Below are 14,022 nucleotides of genomic sequence, written 5' to 3'. Positions count from 1 at the left end.
TTTTTTCTAACATAAATACTCTTGATTTCCAACTTTGAAGAATTAAAAAAAAATGTTCTGACAGCTTTTGCCATAAGTTTAATGTAAAGTCCTTAGAAAATTCAGACTTTATTGCGACAAACAAATAGAAAAATTATGCTTATATGTACCATGGTTTTTTTTAGAATGCAATATAGGGATTGTCATATTTCCCAATACATGTAGTTCTCTTCCTTTCATGCATTGTTTTGTCAGGGAAATATATTTCACTTGCTATAATTAAGTGCACTACATAATTATTATTTCTTATTTACAATGCAAACAAAGGTAAAAGGGTGAAAAAATGTGAAGACTAGGAAAAAACTTACAGTGTGAGGGTATATTTGAAGAATAAAATACATCCCTGTGTCATCCCCCTATTTTAATAAATAATAACCTGTCAAATTGTTGGGCTGTTTAATCGAGAAAAAATAAAACAAAGAGGTTTAATAATGTACTAAATATAAGAAAATATAAATACATAATAACCTAATCCTGTTGTTATATAATCTCCTGGCATGACATGGTTATCAGCTGGTTATGGCAAACTTGGTCGAATATTTTCCGCCGGGTTTCCCTAGGCCTAGATATTTTTGATGGGTGGATCAACTCTCTTGATGCCTTCTCTCCATTTTAAAAGAATTTCATGGTCTTCTGGGAATCTGTGGTCCCCCTTCAGAATAATTGCAGCCGGGGACACAACAATTTTGGAGCTTAGTTTGGTGAAATTAGCGAGTGTCGATTGTGGTTACTAGTGTAAACATGTGCAACGTAATGCGATTCAAGCGTCAAATTGATTAAAACGTTTCCGACAACCACTTATGGAACACCAGCGACGTCTACAGGAAGAAATATTACGAATGATCCCTATTTGTCATTCATCATTCAGTTATGATGTTTTTCTTAAAATAACGTACAGCTAGTTCCTATTTGCCTATATTGTTAAATTTTAACATACACGTGGGCTAGTATCCATTCTAACTATAACGTTCCTCACCTTAAGTGAATGGGATAATTGCATATTTGGTCTAGGTTGAGTATAAATTGTATCGTGAAAAAATCAAAGCAATCTTTTGTCATTCGAGTAGCCACTTTATGTATTAGATACACCTTGAGGACGTTAGCCCGAATGGGTGTATCTAATTTACACAAGATATTATTGTCAATGCAGAATGACATTTTCAATAATTTAAGAGGGGGTCTTTCAGCGATTTGATCATATGTTATTGAAAAGTATTATACATGCAGGGTATCCAATTTCATTTAACGACATCTTGGTGTAAATTTGCTAACACATTACAATTACTACATGCAAATTTGTAAACACCTAAATATAATATGATTTTATCATTTTTTAAACTAAGGTTATTCAATAAGAGGCGTGTAAAACTATAGCAAGACAACGCAAGCAACTCAGTATCGTTGCCGTTACAAAGTTTTTATGAATTTGGGTTAAATTGATCGTACAAATAATTGAATTTCAACATTTATTATTTAACTTTTATTTTCAGAATGTTGCACCGGGGTCCCATACATTTTTTAACAATTCTTTTGCACATGTTATATAGCCATGAAATGAGATAACTATATACATGTACATGTAGCATGAACACACTTTTGTTATCCTTAACTGCTCCTCAACCGCTTGACAGAAATTTGTGAAACTCATAGAATCTTAAACACAGTATTACGTTAATTTTCTCCTTCTAGCACAGTTTTTCATCCAAACGATTTTTGGGGTTTACTTTGGCATTAAATTGACTTTGTCAAAGCTGCACAATAAAGTACACATTTGTATATACTTCTCTTTCTAAACCCCTTATCAGACCTTAATGAAACTTTCTAAGAATTTTCACCATATAAAGCCATTGTGCACCTCTTTTTTATTTTAACTCGCAGTATGAATTGGCTTTCCCAGACAAATAGAACAATCGAGGTGTCCTGTCAGTAATGTGTTTATTTTGTCAGTTTGTTATCAGATTTTTTTAACTTTATTTCTAAATAACCATCTTATATCATGTTTAGCATACGCCAAATATAGCACTCGAGTTGAAAATATGCCTTCTTTTGAATACTTACTGACATTAAAAAGCTACAAACTTCTTTAAATATTTTAAAGTTTAATCTGTCTACAAATTTTAGCAATTGTCTCGTCTGGGCATACATAAAATGAAGAATCAGTCAGAGACCAGACAGGTCAGCAAATAGTAGTATAATCGTTTTTCTGGTAAATTATATGTTATATGTTATATGTTATATGTTATATGTTATATGTTATATGTTATATGGATTCATGTTAATAACATACGAAAAAATCTACAGGATCAATTTTATATTTGGCTCTTTTAAAATGTTTTCGTTTAAGGTCAACGATCAACGTTTTCAAATATCATCTTCTGTGCACTTAGTTGTCTGGTTGTCTTTCTTTCTTTTCATACAACTTTGATTTGATTTGTTCTGAAAAGAAATAAATTTCAAACATCCTGTAGCTAAAACAAAGTCTGTGCCATAAAATATGTTTGACGATCAATTTAAAACCGAATTATCAAAACTTGATTTTTGTAATGCATAAACAGATTCAATCAACACCAGTTAGAGCCCCGAGCCATATTATCATTCTGGGAATCAATATCTGTAAATGCTTCTCGCCACCAATAAACCTCAAAACAATGGCTTGTGATAGAACAAAATCACTTCAGAAATAACAGAAAAATATTTCACAGAAAATGCACTACTCCATAAAATCTTATTGTGAAGGTTTCTTAATCTTATCAATTGGTCATTTATATATAAACCATCCTTAAACCGTCTGGTTGCAGAAATATAAAATTGTATTCGTTTAAACGTTTATTTCTCACTATCTTCCATTAAAAATCATCGTCTTCATCTTAAAAAGTGTGGAGGAAGCTTATCTAAACTTAGGAAATACAAACTGCAATTTGAGAATACAGCCTTTTTCAATTGGATTTTTTCAACTTGGTGTTTCGAGTGAGAGGCAACAGCTGATAAATGATGTTTCAAGCTCGTGGATCAAAACTAATAAAACAAAAAAAAGCCCGAGGGAATCGCCAGAACTTCAAAATATTCAACGGAGGAACAATGTAGTAATTTTTCAAACTCAACTAAGTATACACATATTGTTAAATATGAAAACACTATCTCTTATTATGAGATAATGTCGACGCTCAACTCAGCATTTCCCTCTAACATTTTTAAGTTCTAACTACCACGTTTTTAATTTGTTTAAGATAATTTAAACTTTTACTGTATGCCTTTTTCAAGAACATATTTTCAATAAGGTTACGGCTTTATACATTTAAACGTTTAAAATAAATGACACTGTCTTCCTGTCAACACAATATTTGAAAGGCAATAACGTTTGTACGATGTAACGAAGCAGCGATGCAAAAGTTTCAAGATATGAAATTAAATTGAGAACCATTTTAAATTTATTTCTAGCAAGCCAATTTGAAATTATATGCCTAAGGCTGCGTATAGGAAGCAACAAAATAGATTTTCGGAAAGTCAAATTATGTTATCGCACAGTTACTATCCAATTCTATTTTCCGTTAATGACATTGGAAACAAATTCATACTAGACGTCTGTACTTCAAATCCTTAAAATGGAAAAGTATTTATTACCGTGTCCCATGTCACATATGCGGACTATGCTCGGAATCATGCAGGAACAGCAATTTTTGTCGCTATAAACAGTTAGTAAAACTCATCAAATATCTCATCATTTAAACCGTTTTAGTAAATAAAAAAGTATTGCAAGGAATGCACAGATAAAAGAGAACTAAACAGGACCAAGTTTGCATTCATTATCTGTATTGTAGGAAATTATAGTAGAACACTCGTGCAATACATCAATATGTCTTTCACATTTGAAATTTGCATTCGATTATTGCCTGTTTGAGCTTATGTTAGGTCATGTTGCGTAACATGTGTTATCCAACAAGTCTCTAACAAGCAGCACATTACAAGGACAATTGTTTTTGTCATCTGAAATGTTATAATTTTGCAGTTTAAAAAAAAACATAACGGGTTGTAACTTTGGGGACGGTTATTCATGTGAGACAAGGGAACTGTGATTGTAATGTTAATTTTGTCCAAAACGATCTATAATAGTTCTATTACTTTTATTTAATCACGCAATTTTATTTAGTCAACATCGATTGTGTCAACATGATTCCAAATTTTAATTCCGACCCCAAAAATATTATTCATTTTGTCCCACTGATACAAGACAGAAAATGCAACTGCTGAAAAACGAATTTGATACAACATGGCACATGCCAACGATGAAATTTTGTCAATAGTGTTTCAGATTATAGTCAAAAATTTTCTGCTTGCTACAACAAATATGGAGCTACCACATGCAACATTGAGAGCAAAAATCGTTACGTTTAATTAAATATCCTGTTCTGATTTTAATCAAAACGCACGCACAGGGCATGTCGTATTCCTCGCATTGCGGATGATAAGTAAAAAGCAGTAGGCGCTCACCCTGACGAAGTACCCGTTTTTACATCGTTTATAGTTTATGCCATTGGCCATGACTTATGTACTAACATGAGCAACAAGACGGGTGCAACATGTGGAGCTGCTCAGTCATTGGTTTTCTATGTTGTGTTTTGTGTAATGTTGTTTGTCTGTTTGTGTTTTCTTTTTTAGTCATTGCGTTGTCAGTTTATTTTCGACTTATGAGTTTGAATGTCCCTTTGGTATCCTTCGTCTCTCTTTTTATACTTTATAAATGAATTAACAAGATTTGAACATTGGTTCCTTCCTGGGATTGAATTGTTTTACACTTTGCTTACCCGGTCCGTTTATAGATTAATACAAGTACATGACACGTCAATGTGGTAACGGTTTTGTTCATTGTAGAAGGCGGCAAGGTGACAGGTAGTTATTTATATCATTGTCTTTTGTTCTTTGATGAGTAGTGTATAGTTGGCAATCGTTCCACCTATCCTTATTTTATATAGTTAAAATGGTGCCTTGTTGAATCCACATTGAATTGCATCTGTCTTTGGTCAGCGCCATGATGATATAAACGAGTAGAAGTTACTGCAATAAGACCATACGTTGGTTATGTGGTCCGTTGTGTAACGTGGTATATACATGTACCACCCTGTTATCTGTCTTTACTGAATATAAGTTCTAGTTGTTGACAGAGTTCTTGAAAGTATAACTGAGCGAGTCTTCATAAATGAATATTGTATTTACTGAATTACTGTAGAACATTGTCACCCAATAAGGAGAAGAACCAATCATCGGGTATATGTTGATTCAATACTTACAGTTGACAGTTTACAGGGACGACGTCGGATTGTTTGTACGGGGATGCCTAAAAGTGAAGTGGTTCTAATTCATTAATGTAGTTGGATATAATCTCTCATTAGACTGCATGATATTCTAAGTATGAACTGGACTATAGAAGGGTCATCCATCGACCTCTCCTATACGGTAGATAAACAAATGCCAAAGACAGATGTATGTTTGGCTGTGTGTGGTGTATAAAGACACAGTTAATATGACATGGAAAGGCATTAAATATTTGTTATTCGATTGTATGAAAGAACAAGCAATCATTAGACTGAGTGACATTTCAATTTTATTATATGTGATAAACATGCTAAAGACTTGAATGTATTTTACGATAAATTCAGAATTGGTGGAATATTGCTTTATAAAAGAAAAAAAAACTGTGAACATCAACAATATACGCTTAAAATGATTGGCTTTTATTTTGTCATTTTGCTAACTGTTGTTGGTGATCAGTGCAGAACTCGGTCAAGCTCTTTTTAATTAATTGTTACATTCGTATAATAATTTATTATTGTGAGTACTGATTATGATAAGCAACGACAAACTGACAGTGAAAGTTATAGGTTTTTAGTTTTGTTTTTTTTTTTTGGGGGGGGGGGGGGGTGTGAGTACAATATATCAGGCACCAAATACGAGGAAGCGGATCGTGCAGATGGTTTCAAAATAAGACAATACAATAATGTGTGTTTGTTGGGAATATTTAAATATTTTACAGCTAGTGAATTATATATCTTGTTTGGCATCAAAATTAAAAGCAGTATTCTAAAGGCATCACTATAGTAATCTATATTTATATCATATGAAATTTCATTTCCTTAATAGGAATCATAAGATGTCAATAAATATTCTTTATCATGAGCGTTACTGGAAAACAATGGAAAAAGTAATAATCTATTCAAAATTGAGTTTAGAAAGGTTAATATTCAGGTTGTATATCACATGATTTGAATGGTACTGTCTAACCCCCTATCCAAGGCATCAAAAAAGCAGATGCACATTAAAGAATGTGAACGCATATATGTATCTACAAAATAAGAAGATGGGGTATGCTTACCAATGAAACAAGACAACTTTCCATCAGAGACCAAAAAGGTCCAAAAAGATAGTTATGGGTCACCGTATGGCTTTCAACAATGAGCAGAACCCATACCACATAGCAACCTATACAAGGCTGCAACAAGAAAAAATAAGACTGATTGATTGTTGGTTGCTTAACGTTCACTCGCAATATTTCATGCATGTTCAGGACGAGAACAAATTAACAATAAATACAATATGTATGTCCTGTAATAGAGGCCGTCCGGGATGAAGGTGGGGGAAATTTGGACTGCCACGGAAAAATGAGGGTATATTGGATAGGGACAGAAATTTGGCCTTGCAACAGGTCACCTACGGACCTTTCAAAAAGTTGTTGTAGGGGTTCTTATCGTGCAAAGAGCGTGGCACTCTCTACACGAAGCATCGGATTTAACGTCCCTATTCTGACCGAACGTGACAGCGTATTTGTACATCCCGCACAGCCACTTTGGCAAGGGTTTTTCTGCTGGTCGAAGGAAGACCAATGGTGACCATATTTCTATTCTTCAGTCACCGTTTGGAGGATAAAATATGAAACCATTCAAACGAAATCACAAACGGCCTAATTTTTTGACAAAACAACACACGATAAACAGATATAACAGACAGTGAGCGACGACAACCACTGAATAACAGGCTTCTGACTTGAGACCTGCACATAACGTGACGGTGCTAAATATGTTTGTGAGCGCTCAATCCCCCACCCCATCTAACCTGGAATAATGGTGTAAAAATCAGTTGAGAATGACTTGACTCATCAGAACTGCACGAAGCACAAAAACAACTAACATAAAGACAAAAGACATGAAGTTCCGATCTAAGAATTTTCCTAGTTATGAAAGCTAGTTAAAAGCCAATATCTCTTGTTCTTCCAGACTTAAGTATTAATCAGTGCACATCCAACGGATTGAGTGTAGAGACGACATAAACAATCTGAGAAAACTATTACCTTGTGAAATACCAAAATATCGACACAACAGAATTTACTAAAAAAAATCACTTGTTCTTATATCTACTTTGAATTTCAAATATTTAATGGCCTTTTCAGCTTGTGTTTCTAATTCAAACCATCAAGACTGTAAACATTTGAAAGACTTGTTTATCACATGAACTTCTTAGGATTAAGTGTCGTATTTTTATATTTTATTTTCTTCCCGTGGAAGAGATAACGAGCACAAAACTCACAATTCATCAGGGAAATAATTTTTTAAAGCAGAACAAGATACATGCAAAAAAACGTTTAGAGTTCAGAGTATTATCTTTTTAATTGTTACATGATTGTTTCAAGGTCCTTCTGGTCTAGGTTGGTGGATAAGTCAAGAAAAATTATAAAAATCATTAATCTGTGAGCATATATTTAATGTTTTTCAAAAACGTTTTGCGTAAACGTTTTATAGTTCAGGAATGAACAAACGAGCATTAAACGACTTTATCAATATGGACGATTAAAATATCAAACTACTGTAATACAAAAGTTCAAACAAATATACTGGTTAACATCCTTTAAATAAGCATCTGAAGCAAGTGGTCAATGACAAGCTTTCAACTTTGAAAGGTCATACAAAAGACAAATGACCATAGGAGTTAAAAGCAGCTTAGAGATTTATCGCGGACTAAGTAAGATGTGGGGTGCTTGTATTGATTCTGCTGCAACACAATGACTCATTCATGGTTATCACAACATAATTAGCAACTTGGAAGCCTTAAAGAAAGTCTTATCTTTGTCTTAACCATGATGAACTCTTCGTTGCTTTTGTGTGTTTAGTTTTTAAAGATACATCTCACAACATGATAAATACCTTTCAGTTATCATTTTTACTTTTGTGCTATTATTTTCTGATCATTCGCTTAAAAATCTTACTTTATACTATATTTAATTACTATGAACGAATCATTATATGTGTTCCGGACCATATGAGTATTTCGACCGTACGCGTACGCGAGTATTTAGACAGTATACGTATTTTTTTAATAAATTTAGTTTTCCTTAACAGATGCAGCTCGTTCTCTGAACCAAAATCGGCACAAGCTATTAATTGAAAAGTCTATCGTTGTTACAAGAAGTCTGAATCTTGGTATATTCATAGTCTTGCCTTCGTTATCTAGAGTCTTTATCCTGTCGACAGCTTCGTAGTACGTGAAACTACAAGTGTTTGGAGCATGGACAATTTTTTTTCTTATTCCCCGGCGTTTAGTTTAGATTTTCTTTAATTTCTTCTTATTTCCACTTATTTCCACTTAACTGATGTGCTCATACTATTATTCACACGATCTTACAATAACATAGGTTTCTACACAAGAATAGAGGGACAGTACGTATAAACTACTGTAATTGTAAATCGTGTAAAGAGGAGCATGAACAAATTAAATAATTAAGAATAATTTGAAATGTTTGAGAAATTTTAATTTACAAAAAAAAAAAATTAAACACCAAAATAAAGAAAAAAGGAGGATTCAAGAATAAAAGAGTTGACTTCTTGCTTAACAGTAACTCATTTAGTTATTTTCGGAGTCGACATTTTGAGTTTCGTAAAGACAAATAAATAATTATCATGCACAAACAAAATGCTTCTTATATAATTTTAACTTGTAAGTAACATCATTTTATTTCATTAATCACGTAACAATGATTACCAAATTATTATCGAAGTCAAAATTTCATTTCTAGACACTCTTAATTTATGACACCTTGAAGGTTTATGCCTTACGAAATTGCTGTTCAATTTTCATTTTGTATTAATTACACGGACCATATGCGTATGGTCGAACCATATGAGTAAATACTGATATGGTCCGGAACATATACAGTGGAGATCACTTCTAACCTCTCATCAAATCTGTCAGGAGAACTGTTCTAGGACAGTATGTAGAACTGTCATCCTGACACCTTTTAGACAGTTCTAGCTAGAACAGTTCTAACCTAGAACTGATTTGGTCAGTTCTACCTAGAACTGATCCTGACAGTTCTATGCTAGAACAGTTCTAGACAGTTCTACCTAGAACTGACTAAATCTTTGGTCAGTTCTACGACTAGAACAGTTCTACGGCTAGAACAGTTCTACAACTAGAACAGTTCTACGATTAGAACTGATTTGGTCAGTTCTACGACTAGAATTTATTTAGTCAGTTCTATCCATAGAACAGTTTTAAGAACTCTTTGTCTTAAATATAAATAAGTCAAAAGAATATAATATATATTAAAAAATTCTCATCACAGCACTGTTTTATCATTTCTCGTTATGGAAAATGTCCATAACCGTTTCCTCGGTCGCTTTTATAGCGGAAATTTTGTTACGATGGATGTCGATGGAGGAGAGTGGCAAAACAAATAATTTTATGAAATATTTGGACTTACAGGTAAAGAAAATACCAAACTTCATTATTTAGAGTTTATAATGAATGACTGGCGATATTCTGACGGGAAAGGGGTGACACGTTTTTTTTGTGGATGGAACATGCTTTTTGACAATAAGCTTGTTACCGTTTTGATCGAGGTCACAGTTTGTTTACTTTCTTCTTACACCCCAGTTCTATTGTTATACTTCATAGTTTCTATTTCTGAAACAAGTGTGAATTGAATAGATCTATTGTTACGAAAAACAATGGATTTTGACCACAGGGTGTGACGAGCAGGGTTTCTGGAAACCCCTGCTTCTACATCCCGCAAACAAAGTCCATTGTTATTCGTAACAATAGAAATTGATTATGAACATAAGAAATTACTAATAGTGTTCACTTCAAATTGTTTCATGATATTAAAAAAAAAACACATTTTAGGAAATTCCAATAAGCATCAATATGGAATACAAAAATAATCCTTCAAATACTTTTTTGCTTGTATGCAGTTGTCAATATGGACGGGTATAAGACGGACGACATTTTGAGTCAAGCGTTGGATTTGGTAGAAGAGAATAAAGATAAAGGCAATATTATAACCCAAAGTACTTACCTGTATCAGGTTAATGAAGGTAATCATAAATGTATTTTTTAAGTTACGGTTTTATAACCCTCCCCTCTTCTCGAGAATAAACAAACATTCATATTCGGACACACTGAAGGATAGGTGTGTCTGTAAATTAGAAACCCGACGACCGGGATCCAGGGGGGGGGGGGGGGTCCGGGAGTTAGAATCCCTGTTTTTTTTAAAGATCGATGCTTTAGAATAGAGACATATGACTGGGATCAAAAATTTTACCTTCAAGCAAAGGAGTATTTAGGGAGCAACCATTTTAACTTCAAAGGAGTTTGGAGGGGGTATGGTTTTTTGTCGGAGACAGAATTTTTTTTTCTCGCAAATCGCGAACAATTTTATTTAGTTTTTCAACGCTATCAATCAAATTATTTTTCCCTTAAAGGATTTTTTTAAATTCAAAATAGATGCTTAATATTTTTTTTGATATTGGGATTTCCTAAAATGTGTTTTTTAATATCTTGAAACATTTTGTAGTGAACACTATTAGTAATTTCTTATGTTCATGCTATTTAAAAAATAATCAATTTCTATTGTAATGAATAACAATGGACTGTGTTTTCAGGATGTAGACACCCTGTAGTCAAAATCCATTGTTATTCGTAACAATAGATCTATTCAATTTACACTTGTTTCAGAAATAGAAACTATGAAGTATAATATTAGAACTGGGGTGTAAGTCTAGGTTAGTCTATGGAAAGGTATATACTATGAAATTTAGAGCGAGGGGCTTGCCCCGAGCTCTTAATTTCATAGTATATACCTTTTCATAGACTATCCAATTTAGCACATATTTACTACTCGAGTAATCCTTTTAATTGGTCTATTGATAGTTTATTTTGGCTGACTACTTGTATCACAGGTGTTTGTAAAAAGGAGTTCATTAACGAAGTTTTGTAAATCTACTCACTAGTATTATTGTAAAATATGTGATTTCTAAAGGCCCTTCACTCCAGAATGAAAAGATGGTAGCTGCTGGTGTAAGTATGTATACTGATATAAAGCGGTGTTTTACTATACATATTCTTCTTACATGGTAAGATGACAAAATAAATTGAGCAAAAGCAGGCAATAATTAAATTGCAGTGGAAGCTTTACATGTTTTGAAAACATTTTTTAATTTCACATGCAGTAAAACTAAAGCTATAATAAATTTGAAACATAGAGATAGTTTGTCCCCATAGATATAGTCTAGCAGATAGGCATTAAAAAGCAACTACCAATAGATCAGAGATTATAGGTTTTGTGTTTTGTGTTTTTTTTTTTTATTATTTCAAAGTAAAAACTAAAAGATTTATCAGAATATGTTTATATATATATATAGGTGGCACATTATCTTCAGACATAATCACAGTTTTTCAATTCATGACATCGTCCTGAACATGCATGAAACATTTGCCACTGGACATTAAGCAACCAATAATCAATAAATCAATCAATTCATGACGAAATAATCACCTTCCTTAAGAAAGTTTAAAAAATTATCACCAAGATGTTTTAATTTTCCTGCACAAGGTTTCATAATACACACTTTTCTGTGTACAAAGTTATTGCATGGATGATACATTATCATAATTTTAAGATATCGTTGTACTCTAATCAAGGTATAAAGAACCATATGTATTACCCTTTATTTAAATGATAAAATTTGCAATTGTCATAAACAATTTTTAGATCCAAAGATTTTAATAGCAGGATATTTAAAAATCAACGTGAAAACTAATTACAAACTATTTAATTTAATTTGGAACACAGCATTTTATTTCAAAATAGCCAGTGGCAATTTTTGTTTTAAATATCTTGATTACGATACAATGAAATCTTACCCTTGTGGTCATTCATGCATAGTTATTTAGTACACAGGAAAAGTATGTACTATGAAAATTAGAAGGCAACTATAAAGAATTTGATTGGACGAGAAGTTGTAAATTTGTGCTAAGAAATGTTAAATTAGCTGATCACAGTTCACAGGAAATACAACAAAACTGTTCACGACACCACCTTCATCACTGTTTACGAAAAACGACGATTTAAAAACTTCATCACGGAAAACGTTGATTAAATTTAAAGCCTGAAAGCACAACTCCCTCTGTGTCGGATAAAATACTGGAAATCGTCACATACGATTTTCCACTTTGGCGAAGTTTAACTATTCGCTGTCGCAAATACATTGAAATTTTGTTAACTTTGACAGGAGGCCACGATGATTTTGCGTGTGGCTTTATCAACGATAATAATAACACTGAATGGTGACCTGTGAGATGCCCTAACTGCAGTGACGTCATTTAGAACTGTTCTACAATCCTGACAGGTTTGGTCAGTTCTACGACTAGAACAGTTTTAGACAGTTCTGCTGACAGTTCTACGGCTAGAACTGATTAAGTCAGTTCTGCTGACAGTTCAACGGTTAGAACTGATTTGGACAGTTCTACCTAGAACAGTTTTAGACAGTTCTACACTAGAACTGACCCTAACAGTTCTACTTAGAACAGTTCTAGGGTAGAACTGTTCTAGGTAGAACTGTTCTAGGACAGTTTAGAACAGTTCTATGACAGACTATTCTGACAGTTCTAATGAGAGGTTAGAAGTGATCTCCACTTTATAATATCCCGGTACATCCTGCAATTTGATTGGTTATCTTGACAGGGAATATGAACCCATATCCGCTGTGAACCAAAACGAAGATCTGAATGGTCAAAAATGTTGAAACCATGACACTCCGACCAGTATAATATAATTGTTGTTCAGGCTTCCAAGGGGAGATTGGCTCTAATATTTACTGTCAGATATCTTTATCTCCTTCGCCTGACGGTTCAGGAGATATAAAACACGGACGTGGAATATGAGCCATTATCTTACCTCCTATACATTTTTAGGAATATGATTGGTTAAATGCAACCGCGTGGAGACCGTGTATATTCCATATTAGGTTAGTAGGGTTCCTAATTGGGTTAGTAGGCGAGGCTTATTTCAATACACGGTTAGTAGTGGTGTAACGTCCCTTTATAAAAACAACACGGTGTTGAGGAAAAATCTTAAAGGTTTCAACAGACGAAGAAATTGATGTTGAACGATTGAAATAAATACATAAAACATATTTAAAGCTAACAAGTTGTTATTGTTTGCATTTGTTTTTGTATAGACTAATGGAAGTAGTTTCTTAATACTAACGGTATTGATGACTTGATCACTTTGATAGGCCACTAGTCGAAATACCACATGTTAAGATAGTCGGTAAGATAAATTCGTTACATAGTGTGCTAGTGACCTAATACGATATATATGGGGTCAATTAATTCCATATGGGGATTCGACTGACTAGTGTAAAACAATTCAAACAGGAAAACCAACGGTCTAATCTATAAAAAACGAGAAAAGAGAAACACTTATGAACCACATTAACAAACGACAACCACTGAACAACAAGCTCCTGACTTAGGACAGGTGCATAAAAATGCAGCTGGTTTAAACGTTTAAACAGGCGCCAACCTTCACCCTAACCTGAAACAGTGGTATAACATAACAACATAAAAAGACACACAATAAAATAGCATTGAAATGGCTTAACTCGATCAAAAAGACAATACACAAAAACAAGTAAATATACACTGAAAGAATAAGTT

Source organism: Mytilus californianus, unplaced genomic scaffold, assembly GCF_021869535.1.
Source record: "Mytilus californianus isolate M0D057914Y unplaced genomic scaffold, xbMytCali1.0.p SCAF_1, whole genome shotgun sequence".
Lineage (NCBI taxonomy): Eukaryota > Metazoa > Mollusca > Bivalvia > Mytilida > Mytilidae > Mytilus > Mytilus californianus.
This window is presented reverse-complemented; position numbering follows the sequence as displayed.